We start from the raw sequence: 24,500 nt of genomic DNA on the forward strand, positions 1-24,500 counted from the left end.
ATAAACTCAAAATAAAGCTTGTATAACAAATGAGAATTATATGTAAGTACTAGCAGAAGATATGTGTACTTTGCTATCTGAGAGACTTGGATTCAAATCTTGATTTCATCACATATTAGCTAGAGTTTTGCTTAGCCCCACTTTACTTTTCTAGAGAATGGGGCTATTGCCTGCCCTGCAGTGTTGTTGAGAGAATAGAATAAAAGAACAAAAGTAAATTCCCCGACACAATGCCTGGAAAAGAATAAGTGCTCCACAAACATCAGCTTCCTTTTCTTTTTCACCCAAGGGGTGACAAATGAGCTGGGTTTTGAAGGATGAGTAGGAGTTCACAATCAAACCAAATAACAAATCCCCAACAAGGAAAGAAGCTTTTCAATAAAGCAAACATGGAGATTTGCTTCCAAAAGTGACTCACAGGAGGGTGATTTGTGAGGCCGTTGCTCTTTCCAGCAGAGCCAACAATGCTTCTCTGTTTCTTTCTCTGTTTTCAATAATGGTACGTCACTGACCTAGCAAATTTGTCAGCTCACCTGTACCACCCCACTAGTTAAACATTATTCAAGCCCTCGTTGCAATCAAACAGTGATGTGACATTTATGAAAGGCAGAGAGGAAACTGCTAGAAATCCATCACACTGAATGAACTAACAGAATTTTGAAATTGCACTGAGAGGAACAAGCGATCTTTTGCACAATCTGAGGCCCAGGGTCTGAAGGTAAATCATATGGAAGAAGCTTGAAATCTCTTCATTTCGAAGCAGTCTATCCCTTCATTCAATAGGCACTCATTGATCACCTATCACTTGCAAAATGTTGGATTAAAAAGAAGGAGACAAACCTGAAGATGGCTAACTATGGACCAAGACAGGAGGAAACCAGTACTATGAATGAAAAGAACAAACTAAAATGAATGACAGTGGCCACTGCGTTGGTCTTTGAAGGGCAAATAGGGTTGTTGTTTTCCAAGAAAAGTGAAGGTATTTTATTGGAGGGAACAACACAGGCCAGGAGGCAGAGGTGTGAAAGCAGACAGCCGAGAAGAGAAGCTCAGGCTGTTACATAAATCACCAAGCCCATTAAAAACCAAACAAACACAAAGGAAAAATCGCACAGGAGAAGCCGAGCCAGAACCAAGACGGTCTCTCCTTGGCGCCCTCATGAAAAAGTCATGGTTTCCTTCCTCCCTTTTTTCCCTTTCTTACTGGTGACTTACGCTTTCCAAAGGTACCCAGAGGCACTGCAGCCGTCATTGCCAAGGTCCTGCCGTGTGCCCCCAGCACTCAGTGCTCCTGCAGAGTGAGTGCTTCTGCAGGCACCTGGCCTCTCAGCCCCAGGGCTCTGGCCCCTCAAGTAGGCTGGCCAAGGAATGCAGGGGGTTTGATGCTAGTGGGAGCCAAAAAGGGATGGGAGACTTAATGTGCACGTCGTGGTGGCCAGCTCATTACTGCATCCTTTGCCTGCGTCCTTTGCTTCCCTGTCTCAATACCCCACTGCCTTTCCTGGAATCACCTTCCAGATAAACTCCTTGCACTTCGAGTGTTGTCTGGGGAGGAACCTTCCTGGAGAGGGCAGCCAGAGACAGCACGGCATCAGCTGGCTCCTGGGAAGGGTTGGGGCTGGTTTGAGGCCAAAGAGCAGAATCCAGGCTGATTCCGGGACATGGTTCACAAGCATGTCTGTTGGTTGGGGGACTTGGGTTTCGTTTTTTATTGAGTTCTATTTTAAGGAGGATGAAATGAGTTAATTCATAGGGAGTGGTTAGGCAGGGGGCTGCCCCGGAGATACCCACCATGGTCTTTGCCATCATTATCTTTGTATTGGTTTCCCCTCTGGTTTTTGCGTGTGAGCGTGTATTTTGTGAAAGAGGAAGGCTTGAGACATGAAAGAGCTATGAGGAGAGGAGGGCACGAGGGCTCATGAGTCACCCCCGAGGCACAGATTACAGAAGGCAGCCTTTCTTCCTTGAGGGGAGACTCCTCTTCCTCCTCAGAGCCTTGGTTGAATATGGAGCTCACCATGTGTGATCAGTACCAGGGCTGTGTTGACTGTAATTTAATCCAAGTCCTGTTCTCATCCACTGTGCAGAGGGTTGCTAACACCTGTGCCCTCTCAGATTCACATGAAGAAGAGAGGAGATGTGGACCCTCTGGGCTAATGACTCAGGAGGTCTGCATCGGGAACTGGCACCTCCTGTTCCTCCAAACTGCTCAGGTGGGCCAGATGGACCAGCAGGTCTGAGAACCATACTTGCAAGCAGCTTTGAGCCCCAGGATCCACAGCGCAGAGCAGCGGGGTGTCCTACCAGAGAGCGTGGACTTTTTCTTTTTTTTTTATGAACAGACGCTAAGGCTGACTTTCCTTACACGACTGCGATCCACGTCAGGACAAGTTGTGTGTCTAGCCCCTGACAGGGAGTTTCTGTGCTCACACTTCCATGGAGATGGGAGGGAAAGGGCTGCTGTCAGAGTTGAGACACGTGACGTTCTGGAAATACCAGGATGTCCTGTTCTTCAGCTTCGCCCTCTTAATCTGTATCATTTAACAACTCGGGGATGGTATATGGAGAAACTAACATTTTAAGGAAGACATTGGTAAAGCATTCTATTTTAAAAATAGACACACAGCTGAAGAAGAAAACTGGTTTCCCTCTGTGTGTGCGCACAAGGCGCATTGAACCATTCTGAACAGGGGGCTGCAATAATAACTAGTTAACTAATACAGGAGGAATGGCTGTGTGTTACATTTACAGAAGCCAGCGCTGAGCTCAGGCACTAACAGGAACTCTGCATACTAATGTGAATTTCAGGTCTCAGAGTAACTTGCAACCAAAGATGTCTCTTGTTGGCGTCAGCTGCCCTGTGAGATAGCCAAGGCTGCAACGTCTTTCTTTGTAGTCTTGAATCCAAGGGTTTGGGAAAAATATAAATTAAGAATGCAGGAAGCCTGCCCATCAAGGAGACATCTTTTAGGTTTGGAAAATTGTAGGAGGCTTTACTGGCCAAATGCATTGGCCAACAAATGCTTGATTTGCTTTAAACCAAATGGTCAAATCCCGTATCATAGGAAATCAGAGACACCTCTGGCGTAAGACATACTCAGGCAAAAGAGGAGAGTCTTTTCAAAGTTTCATAAGCCCTTAAATTAAAATAATGCCCCAGGTTTCTTGCTGTACAGCATCGTAACCAGTCACATCCCTAAGACTGGGGTTGGGGTGGGAGGGTGGGAGCAGAGTGGGGAGAATACTTTTAGATGGAATCTTAACCAGATAGACCATGACTAGTGTCCTGGGAGCTCCATAAAAACATGCTCAGTTACACGTTCTCCATTTTGTAAACTGCAAGGGGTGGATGCAGACCCCATTCTCTTCCCTACCTCTGCCCTGTTTTACTAAGAGCTGTAATTTGGCGTGGGTTTTGGAGACATGTTTGTTTAACAGGAGGATTTTGACTCCCTTTGTTGGGAGGGAAAGGAAAATCAGAAAGCCAGTTTTGCAAGCATTTGATTCTTAAATCTATCTTGCCTTCGACATTAGCTGGGAGAAAGTGTGCAGTGATTGTATTTCATAATTATCATCAGGCTTCCTTCCCCATGCTATTGCTATCACTCAGCATTATTGTTCCCATTTTACAGGTGAAGAAATTGAGGTTTAGAAAGGCTAAAGGGGGCCCACAAGTGTACACCGTTGGCTATGATGCCTTTCTTAATGGGGAAATTGTCAGTGAGAAGTCACGTAGCTCATGATCTGATTTACTATTCATTTCTCAGTGTGCTGGGCAAGATTATTGAAAATAGGTCTCCAAGTTTTTCTTCCCTCACTTTTATTACACTACCAACAAGATTCATGTCAAAAATGGACCTCGGGGATTCTTTCTGATATAAAGTCTTAATCCTTAATCATAGCAACAACTATTCATCTTGTGGTTCCACACCAGGCTTTAAGAAATATGTGTCAGGAACAGCCAAACTTCTAAGCCATCCATTTGCTGATAGAGCTCCCTCTATTATATTAAAAAAAAAATGATAGTAGGAGAACAGAGAGCTGGGTCTTTGCTCTTTCTGATTAGAGTTAGGAATGTGGGCTTAAGGAAGTTCCTTCATTTTCTCCTCTTGATTGAGCAAAGACATGCTTAGTACCTACTCTATGCAGACCAATATTGGGTGCTATGCAAGACCAGCCAGAATAATGATCCTACTGTCCAGAGGTTAAGGGTGAGACCACTTTTAACCCCCTACACCAGAGCAGCGGGTGATGTCACCTGAAATTATGCCATTGAAATGCATCCTCACTTTTGTTTTCCAGTTAAGTATAAGCTCGGTCAGAGGAGTGGTGCTCAGCTGCCCGTCCTGTTGCTATATGGTAAATGGCTCACATCAGCAAGGCTGGTGATGAAATTTACAACCAGGACTTTCTGAGTCAGACACCCTAGGTTCAAACCCTAGCTCTAACACTTTGTAGCGGTGCAGAGGTGGGCGAGTTACTGAGCAGCACTAAACACTGGCTTCCTTGTTTGTAAAATTAAAATAGCAACAGTGATAGCTCAGGGGTAGAGTGTGTGCGTAGCATGCACGAGGTCCTGGGTTCAAGCCCCAGTACCTCCATTTAAAAAAAAAAAGTCCATTTGCCTCCCCCGTGCTGAATAAATAAACAAATAAATAAATAGGAGTAGAAAACATCTTATTAAACATACTGATTACACATAGAAATGATAATGTTTTAGATATATTGGGTTAAAAATATATTACTACAAAAAATAGCAATTGTTTCTAGATCACAGGATTCTAGATCATAGATTCTCATAATCAAATGAGATAGTGCTTGAACAGAGCCTAGGGCAATACCCATGAACTCATATTAGCATCATTCTTTGTATCAGAATGACCCACTGCAAGAAATGACCATTGCCAAATTCCTCCACTGTGTCAATGGTTCTCCACACTTTTTTTGCTTAAGACGTAAAACTTTTTGTTCTTGTGTAACCAAGCACAGAAGCCCAGGGTATAGCAGAGCAAACAGTGGAGTATAGTGGAGGGGGCTGGAGTTCAGAAGGGTGTGGAGACCCCTGCACCATCTTCCTACCTCCACTGTGTGCCAGGGAGCATCTCCATGGGCTTCCTGATGTTCTGCTTAAAAGCTCTGATGTTAAAGACTAGCCTTGTAATTTTATTGTGAACCAAGATGCTTTGGTCGTTTGAATGTGCCATCTATAATCTAGAACATACAAGAATTTCTCAGCAATATTTATTTTATGGTTGTGTTTTACATGTAAGGCTAGGGCAATATGTTGACTTGTTTATCTTTATGATTGAGAAGTTCATCATCGTAATTCAGCACTGTTGATTCGATCATTAAACAAATATGTGTTGAGCACTATATATACCCCAAGCCCTGGTAGGTTCCTCACACAAATAAATCAGAAAGATCCTAAGTGCTATCGGGCAGGGACCATGTTTATCTTTCTCACCCAGGTATCCACAGAACTCAGCATATGCCTGGCATATAGCATTTACTCCGTGAGCAATCGTTGAACTGAAATGTTTAGACTCATGAGTGACCTTTCATTTGGGGAGAATAACAAAGTTCTTGTGAATTTGAGGATTATCCTTTCCTGTTGAAAACATGAGCCCCAGGTAGGCTTCAGTTGTGATTTGTGAAACCTGAGTCCCCTTTCCTCCAGCGTTAAAATCTTTCTGGGATATCAAGGGAGCTGCTAAAGGCACCCAATCCCTCTGTTGGCTTGAAATACTTAATTAGAGCAAGAATGAAAGCAGCAATTACCCAGCTTATGGTAATTCTGGAGCTATTGCCTTAGGTCTAGGAAATCATGGATGAATATCGGGGAACCACTAGACCGCCCTCTACAGAGGGTCCGGAGAAAGCAACTCTTCAAAGACCTGCTCTGTAGACGGAGTAGGTCGACCCATGTCATACGATTATTCAGAAAGCCAACACTCAAAACCATTTTCAACAAATGCCTGTTTACTGTAAGCTATCTGCCTCAATGTCATTCCTATAACCCCCTCATATCTAAGTGAGGAAAATCTGCCAAGTCTTTCTAAACAAGCCATGGGCTGTCTTTTCCTCCCCAAAATGTGACAAGCTCTTCCCTCTGGAGGAGAAATGAAAGAGCTGTATATCATCTCTATAAAGCAAACAGGAACTGACAGAGTATCAGAATCGAGGTTATAACTGTCCCCATGTTGTTAGATGTATGTTTGTACTTACACTCTGCATGCAGTAGTTTACAAGTACCCAATCTTACAGGCTATGGCATGTGACAAGACTTCACAGAGTAAGGGACAGAACTGAAACTCAGACCCACCTGCTTGTATAGTCAGCTTCCAGGTCAGAAAGAGCTAGTGCACTCAAACTGGGTAATTAAGGGAATTTTTTTTAAGGGGGAGGGGATTTATCAGAAAGGAGTAGGCAGGACTTCAGTAAAGCAAATGGGAACAGTACACAGGCAGCACCGTGGGGAGGGTAACTGGAAGGAGCAGCTTCCACCCCAGGCATGCAGGGTCAAGTGGCAAGGAGAGGAGAAACAGAAAGAGAGATGGAGATAACGTGTGGAGAAGGCAACTTCACAGCACCTATGGCCTTTTTGCTAGAGAGACGGAACCAACTTTGAAACCCACCAGGAGGGACCAAGAGAATAAATACCCAGACTTCAGTCCCCTCTCCCTGTCTGGTGTCCTGGCAGAACTTCCCATCAGCGGCACCTCTGTTGGATAAGCCTCGGGAAAAGGGAGCTCAAAGATGTGGTCCTGTTAGGTCAGCCTGGGACAGGGTGTGGGTGGGGAAGGGATCTCCAGGGACAAACAGGAGCTGTCCAGCACAGGGTCTCCCTGAAAGGTCGTGCACTTAACCATGCAAACTCTGCCTCCAAATCCTTCTGTCCTCCCTCATTCGGCAAATCGTCCTGGCTTGGCTCCTCTGTGCCAGGCAGTTTGCTTTGGAGGATTCAGAGATGAGTAAGCTGTGATTCCCGCCTTGAAGAGCTCGGGTTCGCGGTCGTCAGAGACTGTGTCAAACGTTTTTCACTTACTATTTTAACTATCATTTTGTCTCCCTTTCCTCCCAGGCAGGACTGCATTTCCACCCAAACATCCAAACACTCCTCAAATCTTGTTCCATTCTATTTCTCAGTTTCTCTTGTTTCTACAGACTTCTCCTCTGTGTTCAGCTTCTGTTTGCCAGCCTTGAACTCTACTGAGGTGAAGCGAAAAACCTAAGAAATGTTCAGATGTCACTGTTATTATTTTATCTCATTAGGTCTTTGAAAAAGAAAAGAGACAAAGTTGGAGAAAAACACTCTTTCTCCTTCAAGAGAAATAAAAAACCAAAAGGCCTAGAAAGGTCTGCCCCGACCCTACCTACCTGTCCTCATTGGAATAAATTGCATTTTACTCCTGCTAGGAGCTGTTTGCAGTCAGTGAGGAAGGCACCATTGAAGATTTCTAGGTAGTTCCATAAGTGGATTGAATGTAAGTGCTCTCATTGCTTTAGCTTGAAAGAGCTGGAATTGTTCTGGGAGCAAAATGGAGGAAACTTAGCTAACACCCTTGGTCATTTATTAGTGTGTCCAGAGTAGTTTTTTTGTCTTTGATAACCTCCTTTCCCCCACAGCAGTGGAGAGATCCTCACAGCACTGGAATTTTCCTCTCAGTGTTTGCTAAATGCTTCGAAAGCTAGGCCTCCCACTGTCCAACCCCGAAGCAAACAGGCCTGAAAGGACCCCTTGTGAGAAGCCAGATGTTTAGAAATAGAAGCTGTAAGGGAAGGGATCTGTTGCATTTACCAGGAGGTGTGTCCACCAAAAGGGGAGAGACAAGCTCTTTAGTTTAGGAAAAAAAAAAAAATTCATCTGAAGTTATCTGAAAGCCACACTCAGTTGAAAGATCAGAGTTGAAGATGAGACCATATTGGAAATTAGCATTGCTAATGATGTTCTCAGAGAATCACAGATCATTTTAATCTGTTTAACCTTCTCCAGAAATACCCAACGTAGAGAACACTGTACTATTTTTAATAGTCTAATAACGGGTAAATGTTATTTTTAAGGCAGTAGCGACAACGCTAATATTTTTCTCAAACAAGAACCATCAAACAGTGGCAGATTGCTTTATTTTGTCAGTTCCGGTGGCATGTTAGAGAGTGGTAGCCAACTGTCTGAACTGTCGGATAGAATGGAAGGTAAGGACAGTCTAACAAGGACAGTCTGACAAGACTGTTCGCTCTCTGATGACAAAAGTACGGTCAGGTATCCAAATTTCAGCTGTTCTGTGTGCGCCCGGATGAACTGACCCCGGGAACCCAAGCTTCTATAAAACGCCTGGTCAGTCTGGTTCACGAAAGGAGCTCTCCACTCCCTTTGACACGGCCTCCACTGAAGTCAGTATGGTTCAGGAATCCGCAACCTTTCAAGAAGCTTCCTTGAATGAGGAAGTACAGACGGTCTGTGTCCATTAATAGGGAGGAGTCAGTCACCTTTGTTCACCTGCACTGTATGTCAAGGCCAGGCTCTTTTGATAAGCAGGTTTCTTTGCCTCTGTCTCGAGCCTATCTTGTTCTCCTGTTGACTGATTGAGTCATTCATGAGATGTTCTTAAGCATCAGCTATGTGCCCAGCCTTCTCTTAAGCACTGAGGATACGGTGTTGTTCAAAACAAATGGACTTCCTACTTTCCCAGAGGTCATCTCCTAGTGAAAGAAAATAATCAGTAGTGAAATAAAGAAGGAAATAAGCAAGAACGAATCAGGCAATAAGAAGTACAAAAAACCCGTATCTCACACACACACCACCACCACCACCACCACCACAACAAAATACAGGGTAACGTGAAAGGGAGTGACTGGGAAGAGAGAGGATTTGTTTAGGTCTGGTGGTCAGGGAAGAAGGACCCCCTGAAGAGTGGACAGTAGAACTAAGAATCCAGTGACAGAGGAAGAGAGCGGGCAAAGATCTGAGGAAAGAATGTTCCAGGCAGAAGAAAGAGGAAGTGCAAAGGTATATGACTGAAATATTATTCTTAGATGGGATATACGATCTAATTTATGCTTCAGATAGCTCAATCTGGGTAACACGTGGCAAGTGATTTATTGGGATAAGAGCAAAGGCAGACATACCTGTTGGGGTCGACTGCTGTGGTCCAGGTGAGAGGTGAGCGGAGGTGGGTGATAGCCGTGGAGATGTAGAGCACGTTAACACTTTGTCTGGAACAAAACAGCAGACAGAACAGCGAACCCTAGCTGCGAAGCAGAATCAAACTATCAGTCTCAGAACCTTATCTAGTCCAAATGGACCCAAAAAAACCTTTAGAGATCACTCAGTGGAAACCCTTCGATTTAACTGTGACAAAACCTGAAATGTGGACAAATGAGTGGACAGGCTCAGGGTCACCGAGCAGGCCAGGAGCCATCAGAGATGGAGCCTCACACCTCCCATCTTCCAGGGGCTTAAATAAGGTCAAGTCCGCACAGACGGCAGCTGAGCCCGGCCGTAGGCTTTGTCTGCTTTGTAGACGCCCCATCTACACCTTGGGGTTCCCAGTCTGTGTGGTGTGGATCTGAGCAATGGGAAGAGCTATGGAGGTATTTCAGGGTTCAAGTATCCATATACAAATTATGCCCGTGCAGGGTGAATACGTAAAAGTGTAAATGCCATGATACAGCATCTAAAGCAAAGGGGTTAACTGCTTGGAGCCCGGATCCCACTAAGTACACAACTTGCCTTTACCAACTGCCGATAAGTTACTTAACTCTTGGGGTCTTGGTTTCCTCTTCAGTAAACTGGAATGAATGTGGTAACTCTTCATAGTTTTGTGACGCCCACATACAATAACATACTTATACCAAAAAAAAAAAAAAAGAGAGAGAGAGAGAGAGAAACCAAAAAAAAAAAACAACAAAAACCTACTTAGTACCTGACACAGAGCAGATATTCAAGAAATGTTTGCCATTATTATACAGAAGACAAAATTCCTTTTCTCTCCCTGGAAACGGGGCTCTTAATTTTCCAAACCGATGAAAATGACTCCCTCTCCACCCTGAAGAAACTGTTCGGTGTGTTTCTCCCCTATGGGTACGTGGCCGGGACTGTGGCCTCTTTAACTTGAACGCTGCTGGTCACCGGCCCCCCGGCAGGAACCGTGCCCTTTGGCGCAGGAAGACTCTCCCTACAGGCAATCTTTCGTTCATTTATTCTGCAAACGTTTACTGAGAGCCAACTGAAATGCCTGGTGGTTCTCAGCCTCTTTTTCCTGCTTCAACTGTGTTCATTTGCTTAATTTACTCCCCTGAGTCACTTCTTGTTGAAATGCAGCGACGTTTCAACCGGCAGGTGAGGGGTGGCAGCGGGGAGAGTGGGGAAGGGGAGGAATGAGGTTTCTATCGGAATTTCAAAGGGGCCACATCCAGCTGGAAGCTTTCATGAGTATCCTGATGGGTGATGTGTGAGGAACAGGCAGATCACAGGAGGAGAAGGAGGAGGAGGAGGAAGAAAAAGGCGGCTGGAGGATCCTGAGTGCATGGAAAGCACTGCCTTTGCCATTTTTTGTTTCTTCCCCTCCTCCTCCCCCCACAGATCTCTGAGATGTTAGTGTGCCCATTTCACAGAGGACAAACTGAGGCTCAGAGACTTAAGGTACTTCCTAAGTCATGTGATGAGCCAGTGGTAGGCTGGTGATGGAACCCAGGTTGCCTGACACCTCATCAGGTTCTGTTTGTCTGGTCCCCCAGCCCCCCTTGGTACTCTGTGGATGGAGAAGGAAGAGGGAGGAGGGAGATTGGTGATGGTCATGATGGGTGTGGAGTGCTGGTGCTGGTAAGAGAAAGAGATGGAGAGAGGGACCCAAGGAAAGACTCAGCACAGATCTGAATTAATAACCACCGATCAAAAGCCTGGCCAGCCAAGGTGAGTTTCGGTGGGGCCATCACCAATGGCACAAAAGATAAAGCACTGACACTTAGGCCAACCTAACGCTATTCCTATGCCATGTGAGGTCCTGAAGTAGGGAGCGTGAGGGCAAGAAGGATGCAGGTTTCTTCCACCTTCACTGTGGTGTAGACCCCTGAGAGAAGGCCCTCAGGAAGGCAGTGAGAGGAGAGCACGGCCCCGTGGGCAGCCTCTCCGTGCCTTTAGTGCCAGTCCCCCCAAAACACGTTGCCTTGAGATGCCACGATTTTGGCCCCTTGAATTAGTCAACCTCATCTCCCTCCTGCAGAGGCCCATTTGGAGACAAAGCAGACCCAGGTCACACTGAAACCTCTGAGACCTTTGATTTTCAGATCTTGCAAGGGAGACCTGGAGTCACACTCCTGCGACAAATTAGCAACCAAGTCATAATTTGTCCCTTCCCCAGTTGCCAGAGCCTGAAAAGCCTGTCTTCCACTACTATCACCCTTAATGATTATTTATGGGTGGTGTGTGAATTTCCCAAATGGGGATCATGCATAACATCCAGGCATTTCCATAAAAATGAGGGCCATTTTTTTGTAACAAACATATACACATTTTCTTAATCTATGCAAATCTATTCAGAGGAATTTTATAAAACTGCCACTTCCCACCCGCATCCTGGACACACAAAATCCCCAGCTCCCAGTGTATTGCTGAGCGCTGAGTTGAGGGAGGAGGGGGCTCGTGGAGTCCAGGGGGAGATGGTGCTCCCGGGCTGATGCAGCCGGCTTGCGCAGAGCAGTCCGTCCCGCGCTTGCAGTTGGGAGTAAAGAGCCAAGTGTGGGATGGTAACCGCCTCCCAGAGAAGGCAGCCTTTCACCGGAGAGAAGTATCAGGTTGCTGTACTCCGGCTGTGGGTTGTCACTGTCTAATAATATGACCGTTTTGCCATCTCTCTGCAAATAAGGCAGCAGCTGCTACCTGATTGGTATAACATCTCACTTTCCCTCCTCATTGATTTTCTTGTTCTCCTCCTTTGCTTCATAAAAAGAGGGACCAGTGGCTGGTGCTGTGGACAGAGAAGCTTGATTTTTAGTATGAGACAGCCTCTGTTTTCTTTCAGGAGAGGGAAGTTGGATTATCAATTCTTTTGTAAATGTGTATGGTGATATTTGCTCCGGTAAGTTTCTCTCTCTCTTGATTAACAGCTGGCTGGGGGCGTGTGTGTGTGTGTGTGTCTGTGTCTGTGTCTGTGTCTGTGTGTGTGCATAGGTACATTTAGGCTGCATAGTCACTTATCTCTCCAAATATTATTTTTTGAGATCTTTAGTGATAACGTCTTTTTTTTTTTTCCACTTTGCTTGCTTGTATTCACATGTTTAAGCCGAAGAGCTGTGCTGAGTGAGAGTGTGATGCTTTACCGTAGTTGTTGAAGGATCTGCTGGGTTTCTTTTAACACAGTAAGGAAACTATTTAAGCAAACTTATATTTGGCTTCATAAAAATGTAATGTCATCCTGCCTCGCACCAGGAGTGTTTCACGTCTGAAGTATATTCATTGTGCCGTCACCTGCATACCATTTTAATTCAAGTTTCTTCCTTAGTGTCAGAGCAAGAATTTCTGAAACTCCATAAATAGCTTCCAAATACTGTATGCTGTGCCAAAAGGGGTGTGCTAATTTCATGAAGTCTTAGACCAAGGCAGGGTGGATGAGATGAGTTTCCTCCGAGATCAGGTAACACGCACCTTTAAAACAGCTGCATTTATGAAAAGTGTTCAAATCATTAAAGTAAATCTCTGGAATTCTGTGAAAAGATGGAATCACAAGTGGCTGTTACTTCTCTTCTGTCTTTCTTTGCACTGTGTGTTTGTGCCACCATCTGTCAGATGCCCAGCCCTGGCTCTCCTGTTTCTATATCTGAAGCTGATCAGGAGAAAAGTTGCCATTATTAAATTCAAACTAGCACAAAACCGTGATCTATTCACCACTGCTAGTAAGGATTTTTAAATGCATTACCTGGTTAACTGGTTTTGTTTTTCCTATTTTTTTTTCAGGGAGTATTAGAGGGTCTGGATTCTTTGTTGTTATTTCAGAAGTCTGGAGAAAATCTATTAATATAATTATCCTAGACAGAGATGATAAGACGATTAAGTAATTGCTCTAATGGAAACAAACTGAGGCTTTAATCTCCTCTTTTTGTCACACAAATCTGCGTTATCTTTTTCATGGTGGAATGAATTGGAGAATGTATTTATAACGAAAGTTAAAGACACCATGGAATGAGAAGCAAGAGGAGGTCTGATTATGTGTTTTTCAGAGATTTTGGAAGGCAAGTTGGGAAAGTCATGTGTGCTTAGGTCTCTTAAGCATAGAATCTTCTTCGGAAGAGCAATGATTCAGATCCTGAAGTCGCCTAGGGCAGCTCATGAAAATACCAGTGTCTGGAAATCTAGGAATGTGGTCCCACGTCTGCTTCTTTGGTGGCATTCTGCCCCTCACACACCCTTTGCAAGCTGGAATGAAACTACTCATTCCAACAAATAGAATTTTGAATTTCGGTCAGTGTAGTTCAACCTCAAAAAGAGTTCAGCTTCAAAAATCCTACCAGCCCGTATGAACTCACATTGCCTCTTACTGGTCACAAGAAGCATGTCCCTAATTACAGCCTTAGTTGTCATCAGCCCCTCCCTGGAACCAGGTGTTCCTTTGCTGATCGTTTGTTGAAAAAAGGAACAGAACTTTTATCCCTGGGCTGTTGGCATTTAGTGCTAAGTCAACATCCATCTCTGTCTCCCCAGAGTCCACTTCCCCAACATCCTTTACTATTTTTGTCAGTGTTCTCTTTTCATGGCTGTTGTAACAGGTTATGAGCAAAGTCAGTAGCTGTAAATGGAGTTGATCACCCTCTGAAGCTGTTTAGTAGTATAAATTAATGAAGATGTGAGGGGGGTGGCATCCTGCATGTGAAAGCATCCGTCTTTTCCTCCAGGTTGCCAGTTTACAAAACTGTGAAGCATGCTGGCACCCACTGACATAGGCAGGGCATCAGGGTATCTGGGTCTTGAAGAGGTCAAGATCTTTTGTGTCACTTAGGATAAGCATGCCTGGTCTTAAAAGCATCTCTTTGGAAAAGTCTGGAACGCCACCACCAAAGAACTGTTGTCAGCAATTCCAAGGAATAAAAATCTCTGCCACATTCGTGAGAATGACGAAGGGGATTTTTATCTCATGATGGGACCATTGTTTCTTTCTAGCGAGATGAAGAATGCCGTTACCATCGGTTCCATTTAGTGAGCACCGACTGTATGCCTGGCACTGTGCTAAAAGCATGTCCGTGGGCTTATTTCCTTCCATCTTCACAACCCTCCCAGGAGGGACGTAACATTGCTTCCCCATTTTACAGATAAGAGAACGGAGCCAGAGGGCAAATGTGCAATTTGTTTGAGGCAGCACAGTGAGGACTATGAAACTCAGAGCCAGGCAGGCTTGTTCCATAGTCGAGCTGCTCACCTCTCCCCTCCACCAGGGGTTCACTTCTTCGGTGCAATCTACAGCCAACTGGTAGACTGCAAGGGTTCGTAGGGGCTTAACAATTACACACCATGTTTTCGTTAGCGCTCTTCTCCCTTCTGGTGCTCCAGAGCCTCCTCCTTCTCAGACTGTGCTTTTGTGACTCCGAGCTAATTATGTGTTTGAAACTAGAGAACGTGTGCAGCTACTGAGATGTGGATGCGACGGAAAGGAGCCAGCCTAGGGAGAGCTATAGGCAGAAGGGGCTAAATGAAGGGAGCTTTTTTAAATTGAGCAAAGGAAATCCATCCCTTTGGTTTTCAGTCTTTGGAAGATACAGTCAAAGTAAAGATGTGATGATAACACAAATATCAGTATATCGAGGTATCTGGTTTGTCACTGATGCAAAATGTAAAAAGCAGTTGCTAGTGAATTGATTTACTTGTGGGGAATTTGTAGAGTCCTCCCCCCCTTTTTTTTTTCACTCACCCCCAGCATGATTTTCTTGCACCCTTTGGCCAGCAGAAAAGGGCTGAGGTGGCACTTCAGGTAGAATATTGCAAAACATCTATACCACCTGGGCACTTGAAAGATGAAAACAGCTGCCAATAAGCATGCCGAGAAGCGTGACAGGGTTGAAATTCAGAGTCCCCAGATGCATTCTTCTGCACCTGAGCGCTGAACTTCCCACCTGAAATCCATTTAATCCACTAAAATTCAAATGAATCTTTTACGGGGGAAAATGCACCTGGCATAGGATCAGTATGTTTGGAATTTCTCCTCCACTGGCAGTTTTCAGACTAGAGACAGGGCACACCCATCATGAGGTGAGTCTGTGAAATACTGCATTTCCTTCCCTCCAGTGAGAGGGAAAGGATTGTGAGTGATGGAAATTTGCTAGAAGATAGAACCTAGATTAGGACCCTCTTGCTGTATTTCATCCAAAACCAGAAGGATCTAAACATATGATTGGACAAATGAACAAAAACAATCCATCACAAATTGGGAGCATTAAGAGTCAAGTTTTAAAGTGTTGACACAGTATTGACTTCTCGGTATGATCTGCTGCATCTCATAGCAGTAGCTTCTGAGTCACCCCTACTGTAGAACCTGGTTAATTAAAAGAGTTCAGAGTGCAGTGCTCAATAAGGTATGTGTCCCAAATGATAGTCATTTTTTTGTCAGAGGCGAGGTTGGCAACTTATTCTCTATTACCTCTTCTTCTTGCTCTTAAAAAAATAATAATTGGATGGTTTAATCAGAGAGTGTGGTACTGGAGCCAGTCAGGATCAAGAATTATCCTGAGGAAGGAATTGAAATCAACCTGCATTTTGCCAACAGCATTCATGAGGGTTCTTAACATATTAACAGTTACCCAATGAGCACTTTTACTTTAATGATTGGTGGTGTACTCAGCCACAGCATTCTTCAAATACAGGCTAGCCCTGAAAACTAAACTTTGGAGACAATTTTATAAAGTGTATCATATTTCAGTCTCCATCTTCAAGATAGAGCTTTCTCCTGAGAGGTGACCAAATCCAAAATAAATCACATTGGAGATTGTGTTTCTTCTTACCTCTGTTTCTTTCTGCCTTGTCTTTGCCTGTGGGTGTGTGGACTTAAACGTGTTGATCCTTAAGAGCTTAAAAATGACCTATTAAGTCTGGAGAGAGCATGTGGTGCTAGGACTTAACGGTTGTGGGACGAGGCCTGAATTTGTCATCAAACATCCTAAGCTGGTATGCAGATAGAGCTGGTGGTCCTGGTCCATTCCTGTCTTAGGAGATGGGATCAGGGGGGCTTTTGAGCCTGAAATGAGCGCATGAAGTATTCAGTCCTCCAGAAGAGGCTCTCGGTCAGTGGTGTGTCTTTAAATGTTTAAAGATTAGGGACGAGTTGAAAATGGAAACACCTCGGTCTCTACCCTGCAGACTAATGGATCTGCATAATTAATATATTTTACAGTGATCTTTTCTTTTTAATACAAATTTGAGCCAAAAGTCCTAATGAAAAGTTGGTCCTGGGCAACTTCAAACACAATCCACTATAGTTTCTGGAAAGCTTGTTCCCAACACAGGGCAGTCAGCTCACCGTGAAGCTTTGGGCTGGCCAATATAATAAGTGGGCAGTCGTATCGTTACCGTCCCCGGGGGGACCAGCATGTTGGGCGTAAGAGGCTTCTGTTGATAGTTCCCGTGTGACTCTAGCCCTGCTTACAGAATCTTTAAATCCTCCCGAATGACCACACATTGTCTCAAGTGTAGACTTTCTGACAAAAATATGACCAATATTTTAGGCTTGTTTTATTTTTCTGGTGAAATGTGGCTTTAAGAACATTGGTACCCAATATAGATTCTTACTAGGAGGACTTTCTAAGTCACCGTATTGACATTCATCTCTCAGTGATGAACCCACGTGTCTTTATCTAGCTTTGGATCTCCGTAAGGGAGGAGAATGGATATTATTTTTCAAAACCCATGGCATTCACTTTGCCTTCCTGTGAAATTGAATGCTTGAGACCAAAAAAATAGGTTTTTTTTTTAATTGTGGGCAGATTTAAGGGGAGGATTGGAGTTGCACAGGCTATTCTTTCACTCAGCAATATTTAAGGATGCCTACAGCGTGCCAGGTACCACGCTGGGTGTGGGAGATACTGTGATAACCAGAGAGACATATACCTGCACTCCCAGAACGAAATGCCTTCATTTCCCGTTTTCTCATCTAAACCTAGTTTCTTTTTCATGGCCCAGGAGGTGTCTTGTAAAAAGCATAATTGAACTGTGCTCGTAAGACACTGGCAGGAAATACGTGCTTTTGGTCCTGTCCGTGCTCGGTGAAGGAACGAGAGCGAATCCATTTATTTACCGATGTGATTCCTGTCTGGGCTGAAATGGGGTGGTCCAGCGGGGGCAGAGCTGGGAGAAATTGTGCACTTGTGTCTCGTAAGCATGATTTATCACTCCCAGGCATCCTCGGATTTGATAGGCTCTTCTCACTCTGGCCCAATGGTAGGAGAGGCAAGAAAGGGAAGAAGCTTCAACAGGACAGAAAAGTCAAGAAGCTAGAATCATAAACAGAGAGGGTGCCTAGCGGAAATGAGATTCTCACTGGCAATCTGAGTTAGATCTAACTGGCATCATCGGGCTCTCTGTAGGTGTTCATTCACTTGTTTATTTATTCAGCAAATATATATATAAAATTGGTGTCCACTTTATGCCAAGTACTGCAAGATGCTAGGACACAGGAGTTGTTAAGACACACTGGTTTCCGAACTCATCCAACTTCCGGGAGGCCAGGATGTCTCAACTTCGACCCTATTAACACTTTGGCCCAGATAAACCACTAATGTGGGGCAGTTTTAGGCATTGTAGGGTGTTTAGCAGCGGCCCCAGCCTCTCCCCACTAGGTGTCAGTAGCAAACTGGCCCCCCCTCTCCAACCCACCACGTTGTAAGAACCAAAATTACCTGCAGACAATGCCAAATAACCCGGAGTTAAAACCTTGCGAGAAACTTAGTAATCACCACCAGCTTTGACCCGGTGTCCCCTTCCCATGTCTACTTTTCTTATTTTCAGGTTCTTTGCTGCCTGGTTTACTGCAGGGCTTTTAAGCTCTTTCCCCCCAAATATTCTGTACAACTTGTTTAACAAAGACAAGGCAGCTCTAAGTTTTTTGGGGTTTTTTAAATTTTATTTGATCACTTACTTCTGAATAACACCATGTTCACTTGCCTTAGGTTGCTTCACTTGATTCCAGCAATCGACAAATGAGGCAATATTAAACTATTATAACCTTTTAATGGATGAATAAGTGGATATTTAGAATCATTATATGCCCCAAATCTTGTAACTAATAATGGGTGGAACCTGGATTCACACTCAGATAGATGTCCTGACTAAAAATCCCAGTGTTTTTCTACAGAATTATAGTATTTAGTGAGAAAACAAAGGCAAGTAGATTTAAAACACACTCTTTCTCTTTGAGGCTGTTTTGGAAATCACGGTGGTGTAGCCGTGGATGGGGGTCCGCAGGCCTGGCTCCTTTCTCAGTGTTTGTTAACTGGGTGGCTTTGTGCTCTTTGAGTTTCCTCGGAAGTTCAGGGAATGGGGAGCGATACATCACAGACGCCACAGGAAGCCCCAGAGATCAGTCTAGCAGAGTGCATCGGGCATGGGGTTTGAAGAAGGGATGGGTACCTACTGTAGGAGTCAGGATCCCAGCCGGAAAAGATGACATCCTCGAACCATCTGACATCTCACTGGTGACAGTAGAGCATTAAAACTTAATTTCTTTAAGTCACAAAGTTGAAGGCCTGAAAGGTGAGTTGAGTTCCTCAAGGCCTGATGGTGAATTCAGTTCAGAAGGATGAGAAGCTCAGAGCTCAGTATACTTCCAGCTCAGCAAGCTGAAGAATCATTGCAAGTGGAGAAAGGCCAGTGTGTGGGTCGGGTACACACCAGAAATGTACGTGTTCTGGGTCATTACTAGATGTCTAGGTGGGTCACTAGTTTTTGAATTAGGTACACCCAAGAATCTTTGGGGTTAGCTTAACCATATTTCATCCACATTAGAGGCTACATGAGACTTTGATGGGGCTTAGAAGAGTAGGAGACAAGGAGAACACATTAAAGACAGATAGTAGTCTGCAGTGGCCCTCACTGCACGTGCTCCTGAGCTTGGAGAGGGGCACGGCTTTCCCAGGAGAGGGCCTCCGCCTGTTCCCAGGTCCGCATCCTTGACCATCCAATGAACTCTTAAAAGGTATCTGTAACTATTGAGACTTTTGGTGCTTTTGCCAAGATAAAAGGCTTTCCAAGAGTATTGCTCTGGCAGAATGCCCATCAAGAGATCTGTCTTCTGCCTGTGCTGCCTTAAAGAATTAAACTTAGAATGAGAAGAAATGGGTCCAAATCCTGGCTCTGTCTCTCATGAGGACGCATGACCTTAGACAGTTCATTAGCCCTCTCTTGGCCTCAGTCTCTTCATCTGTAAAATAGAAATAACGAGTCCCCTCCCCAGAGTTCTGGAGAGGACTGCTGTCATAAGTGAATACGGTAAATAACTCCCTTGAGAGCACGCAGACTTGGACAGTAGTATCATTATTTCCTTCCGCCTGTGATCAGAGTTCATTCTGCCCTTGATGAGTGCATGGGGTGAGGGGAAATGTTTCCCCAGTCTACCAGGAAAATGACTGCAGTAATAGGAAGGCTCTAACATGGTCTAGAAGTGCTTCAATGGGTCATTCCATCTCCAGGGGAGATTTATGTCCATATTATAATTTGCAGAGGCAGAGTATCTTCCCTGAATAATAACTATAATAAAACCAAATGCAACGTGGATAAAGCAGTTCCCCGTGATCATCCCATCTCAAGGAATGCCTTTCTCTTCCTTTCTACCTCCTCAGAACCCTTTCACTGCCGTCAGTCCAGGCATAACCCATTGGCTGTAATTGGGGAGGGGGGGTTGGGAGGAGAAGGAGGGTCGGGGAAGTGGGATAATGTGACCTCTGACCTTCTACTATTGTGTGACCTTAACCATCATCTCTTTCCACACAATCCCAAAAGCTCCTCAGGCAAACTGACAAATCCCGATTTCCTCCCCTGTAAGGACCAACGCCCAAGGAAGGCCTCTTGCTCCCTGCCCTGGGTTCCTCGTGAGCCTCTGATGCGGGAAATGCAAAGGTTTCTCATTTCTCATATCTTATTTACCTCGAAGCATCTCCCGACACAGTCGATCAGAAAAATCGGTTAGCTCATATGTTTTTCTCACCGCCTGTATCTGCTGACAGTTCTCTCCCAGATGCCTTTTCCTCGACTCACCCCTTCTCTCTGACTGGTGTCTATCCATTCCTCATCCTCCCAGGAATCTGGGAGTCACCACCTCCAACCCTCCCCAAGACCAGTTCCCCAGTGTGATTGCCTTTTCCCTCTCCTGCTGTCTCCACACTGTGAGGGAGTGTTTCTCAAACCCTTTTCTCCCCCTGTGGATCTCTCCAGGAAAACAAGAATGTTTTCTGAGCCATTCACTCATTCATTTGTTCACGCATTTGTTCATTTCTGTATTCTGCTGTGTTTATTACCAGCATCTGTGTGCTAGGCTCGGTGTTAAGATTTGGGATACGGAGGTGACTAAAGCAGATCTAGTCCCTGCTCTCCTAAGATTTTCAGTCTAATGGGGAAGAGGCAATTTAAAAAATCCCTCAAAAATGACTTAATTATCCTTGTAGTAAGTAAGTGCTAAAAATAGAAGCTAAGCCATCTTGGGTACTAATTATGGGATACGCACAGCTCCAAGTGTTTCATGCATATTAATTCATTTAATCCTCATAATAACTCTGTGAGGAGGTTCAAAGAGGGAAGGATTAGAGCCCGTAAAATCCTGAAGGGCACAGACTCCTTTCGTAAATCTAGGAATTTTGGAATGAGGGTCACACAACAGGAAGAGATGCTAAGAGTTCGTGAGGCTGACGTGTATGCAACACTTACTGCTCGCCACGCGCTGTGCGCTGCATCTCACGAGGTCTGAACCTTCACATCAGCGTCCTCAGGAAGCAGGGTTATTATTTTCAGAATGGAGGCAAGGAGATGTAGAGAGCCTGAGCCTCTTGTCCAAGGTCATACATTTTATAAGTGGTGATTCTGGGACTGTAGTGTAGGTGTGTTTGACCCCAAGCCTGGGCTCTTAAATGTGATAGTGACCTGTGAAAGTCTGAATAGGACATCCCTCATTTGGTTCATATTCTAGAAAGCACTCTAGAATGGTGACAGGGTTTTTTTTAATGTGTATTTGGTTAAGAGACACAGTGATCCCTCTTGGAGTGAATAGGAGCTTGTGGGACCAGGGGTGGTGCATCCTTAAATATGCTTAATCCTTAAAGCGTATTTCAAGGGAGACAAACTACTGCTTCTACAGCTTCCTTTTCAAAGGCTGAGTGGACTGAGAACCAGCAGCATCCGCGTTGCCTGGGAGCTTGTTAGAAATGCAGACTCTCCAGTTCCACCCCAGACCTACTGAGAATCGGAATCCACATTTAGATGATCTCCACCTGGTTCACATGCACAGTTAAGTTTTACAAGCTCAGCTGTTAAAACACTGGGCTTCAGCTCTGGTTGTGATGCTAAGCGACCCGTTGTTTGGCCGCCCCAGATTTTCTTTGCTCTGCATCTTCGGTGGGGATGACTTCAGTCCTCCCCATGGATGGAATCAAGGGTCGCCCCACAGTAGAGCCTGGAGCTGTTGGGAAGAGAGATTCTGTAGAAGCTCCAAGTCTCTCTTTTACCTCCAGAATCATTTTCTCCTAGTGTTGTCCATGGACCACCTACATTGGAATCACTGGGGGAATATATTTTAAATGATGCTTAGATTAAAAGTAGACTTCTCAGAGCAGTAATGAATGCCAAAATGTAGTGTGATGAGTGTTCAAACAGGAAGAGAAAATGACTGTCAGATCAGCATTGAAAATCCTTTTAAGGTGTTTATCCAGAACAGGGATGCAGTAAAGACATTATCAGGCAAACATTAAATCATGTTTAATTTTTACATATAATTAAGCCTCTTTTGGGAGGAACTATCTCAGTGGAATATGTACTTTGGATCCATTCAAACCTTGGTTTCAAATTCTGGCTCCCATTCCCCACTGTAGTGGAATGACTTTAAGTGATTAACGTCTATAAACTAAGGAAAGAATTCTCACCATTGTGGGGAGGGAGGTGCTGTTGTGAGGTTCTTGATAGTGTATATGCCAATGTGGCACAGAGCACTACACTAAATAAATTGTAATTATTATTATTGGTTGTTGAGTGAAATTTCCCATAATCACTACTCTCAAATTATCTGTATTATCATGACACAATTAGGAAATTACAGAATAGTTGATATGAAGAAAAACAATTTGAATACTTTAGGAGTGATATTTAGCTTAATTTAGCATGTATCTTTTCATTTCATTCATTCATTCACTTCCTCATTCAACAAACGTTTTATCAAGGTGCTACTAAGTGCAGGGAACTTTCCCAGGCAGTGGAAATGCAGCAGTGCTATATGTTACTCAGCAGGGTGGAGATGGGTGACAGTAAACAAAGAATAGAAAGTGTTAGATGGGGGCGGTAAGAGCTATGGAGAAATGTAAATCAGGTAGAGGGGTGGGCCATTCTTTCAAACCCATATTTTTATGAATTGAATGAAATAGTGAACGTATCAAGGGAAACCTACAAAGAAATTGCAGAAGCACAAATAACGGGTTTTTTGTCTGTGTGAATTTTAGGATTTTCTCTCTAGATTTTCTTTAAAACGAAGAGTCAGCCAGTCTGAAACCCTTAAATTGGTTCGACTTGCTGACCAATGGTACTACCTTTCCGTCTTCGTAAAACTTGACAAAATCATCCATCATTCCAGATGATACTAACAGTAGCCCCAGAAACAAATAGATTTGTTGGCTATTGAGGTTTCTATCAAGTGAGGGAAACTGTGGCTCAGAAAAACCTTTTACAATTGATCAGAGGTTAACCACTGGTAAATGGTGGTGCAAAGACTCGAAATCAAATCCTCTCTCCCTGAATTCGACATAGACTCTACCACGGAGCCTCTCCTTGCTTGACGATCCCCACACAGCCTCATACAGTAAAGGGCAGGGCTCTAGAGTATCAGTCTGCAGTGTGGGGACTTGTTAAGTTTATTTTAGGTTTCAGTTCTTACCATTGTCTAAACATGATGGTGCCGAGACTGAAAATAGAATAAATAACATAATGGCAAATGGAATTCATGAGGCATGGAACATCACCTTCAAAACAATTCAGAAAATATGGAATTTTCCAAAGCAACTTAAGTTTTAGAATAAGCTTTTAAAGCATTTTATCCCAATGCCTCTCTTTGAACATCTTCGGATTAAAATATAGCAACAGTTTATTCTTACTGACTCAAAATTAGAATTCTATCCTAGTGAATTCGACCAACTAAACATCCAAATGTACCTCAAAGATGTAACGTCTTCTTTTCATTCCCCTCACTAGTCCACAAACAATGCTACACTTGGACAAGGAAAATAATAGAGGGAATATGTTATGAGAGAAAAATGTTAGAACTGGATCTAATTATGATGTTAACTCTTCCAGCACAGGTAGAACACATCTGGCCTCCACTGGAACTACATCTACCCCTGGATTCTCGAACAGCCTCATTAATTTCCTCATCTTATTACATTGAGGTTAAAATTCACATTACACTGTTCAAACTCTGTTTGCAATGATTCCTCTAATGAAATCGTGAAAGCTTCTACTGTCATAATTGGTCATGCCTTTGTTACTCACACACACACAGTGCTACACTTCCACCCCCCCACCAGCTACATGTGGAATATAAAGTTCAAGAAACAACAGGACACACCCAGGATATTTGGCCTCCCTTGATGACAGTACAAACAGCTGAAAACATAGTAGACCTGGTTTTCTAATGTACGTGGCCCCAAAGTTCTGACAGGACAGATATTTATCCAGAAATGTGTCAACTTAATATAATTTAGGATTGTCAGTTAAAAAAGAACTGGTTTCTAGATACTACAGCATGATTGAAGGGCCATTTTCCCTGTAATCCTAATTTGTGACACAGTAACGTTCTGAAAGCATCTTTCTTTCACCTCATTCTTGCAGGTTCTTAAAGCTAAGTGCTGTAGTTTATCATGGTTAGCCATGGTGTCCACCATGTGGGGATGGGCTGGAGCTAGAAATAAGGACACATCAAGACTAGAGAAACCTGGGCATGAAATTTCAGTCAAATTAGATGACTAAGCTTTACCGGTCTGCTGTACAACATTGTACCTTAGTCAACTATACCATATTGTACCCTTGAACATTTGTTAAGAGGATGGATTTCATATTAAATGCTCTTTCCACAATTAAAAAAAAAAGTGGAGGGACCGATGGTGTTGGAAAATAATAATAATATTTCATAATTTGCAAACAGAGTAGAAGCTCTTTAAAAAGAAAGCCTTACTCATTGCACTTGCTGGATTACTCACTCTTGTTTGTTCCCTCTTTAAAAAAAAATGTATTAATACCTATAGCATGTTGAATTCTCGTGGGAAGTTGGTACAGCCAA

The 24,500-nt window shown here is 43.9% G+C and overlaps 1 protein-coding gene and 1 long non-coding RNA gene across 2 annotated transcripts in view; both read left to right on the forward strand.

Annotated features, from left to right (window-relative positions):
* Positions 1 to 24,500, forward strand: part of SYNPR (synaptoporin) — a 269,408-nt gene that overhangs the window by 112,444 nt on the left and 132,464 nt on the right. The window lies entirely within an intron of this gene.
* On the forward strand, positions 12,019 to 23,677 carry LOC140686592 (uncharacterized). The gene is made up of 2 exons (XR_012060426.1): positions 12,019 to 12,077; positions 23,519 to 23,677. It is a non-coding gene; the product is annotated as an uncharacterized lncRNA (long non-coding RNA).

The sequence above is a fragment of the Vicugna pacos genome, chromosome 17 (genome assembly GCF_048564905.1).
Source record: "Vicugna pacos chromosome 17, VicPac4, whole genome shotgun sequence".
Lineage (NCBI taxonomy): Eukaryota > Metazoa > Chordata > Mammalia > Artiodactyla > Camelidae > Vicugna > Vicugna pacos.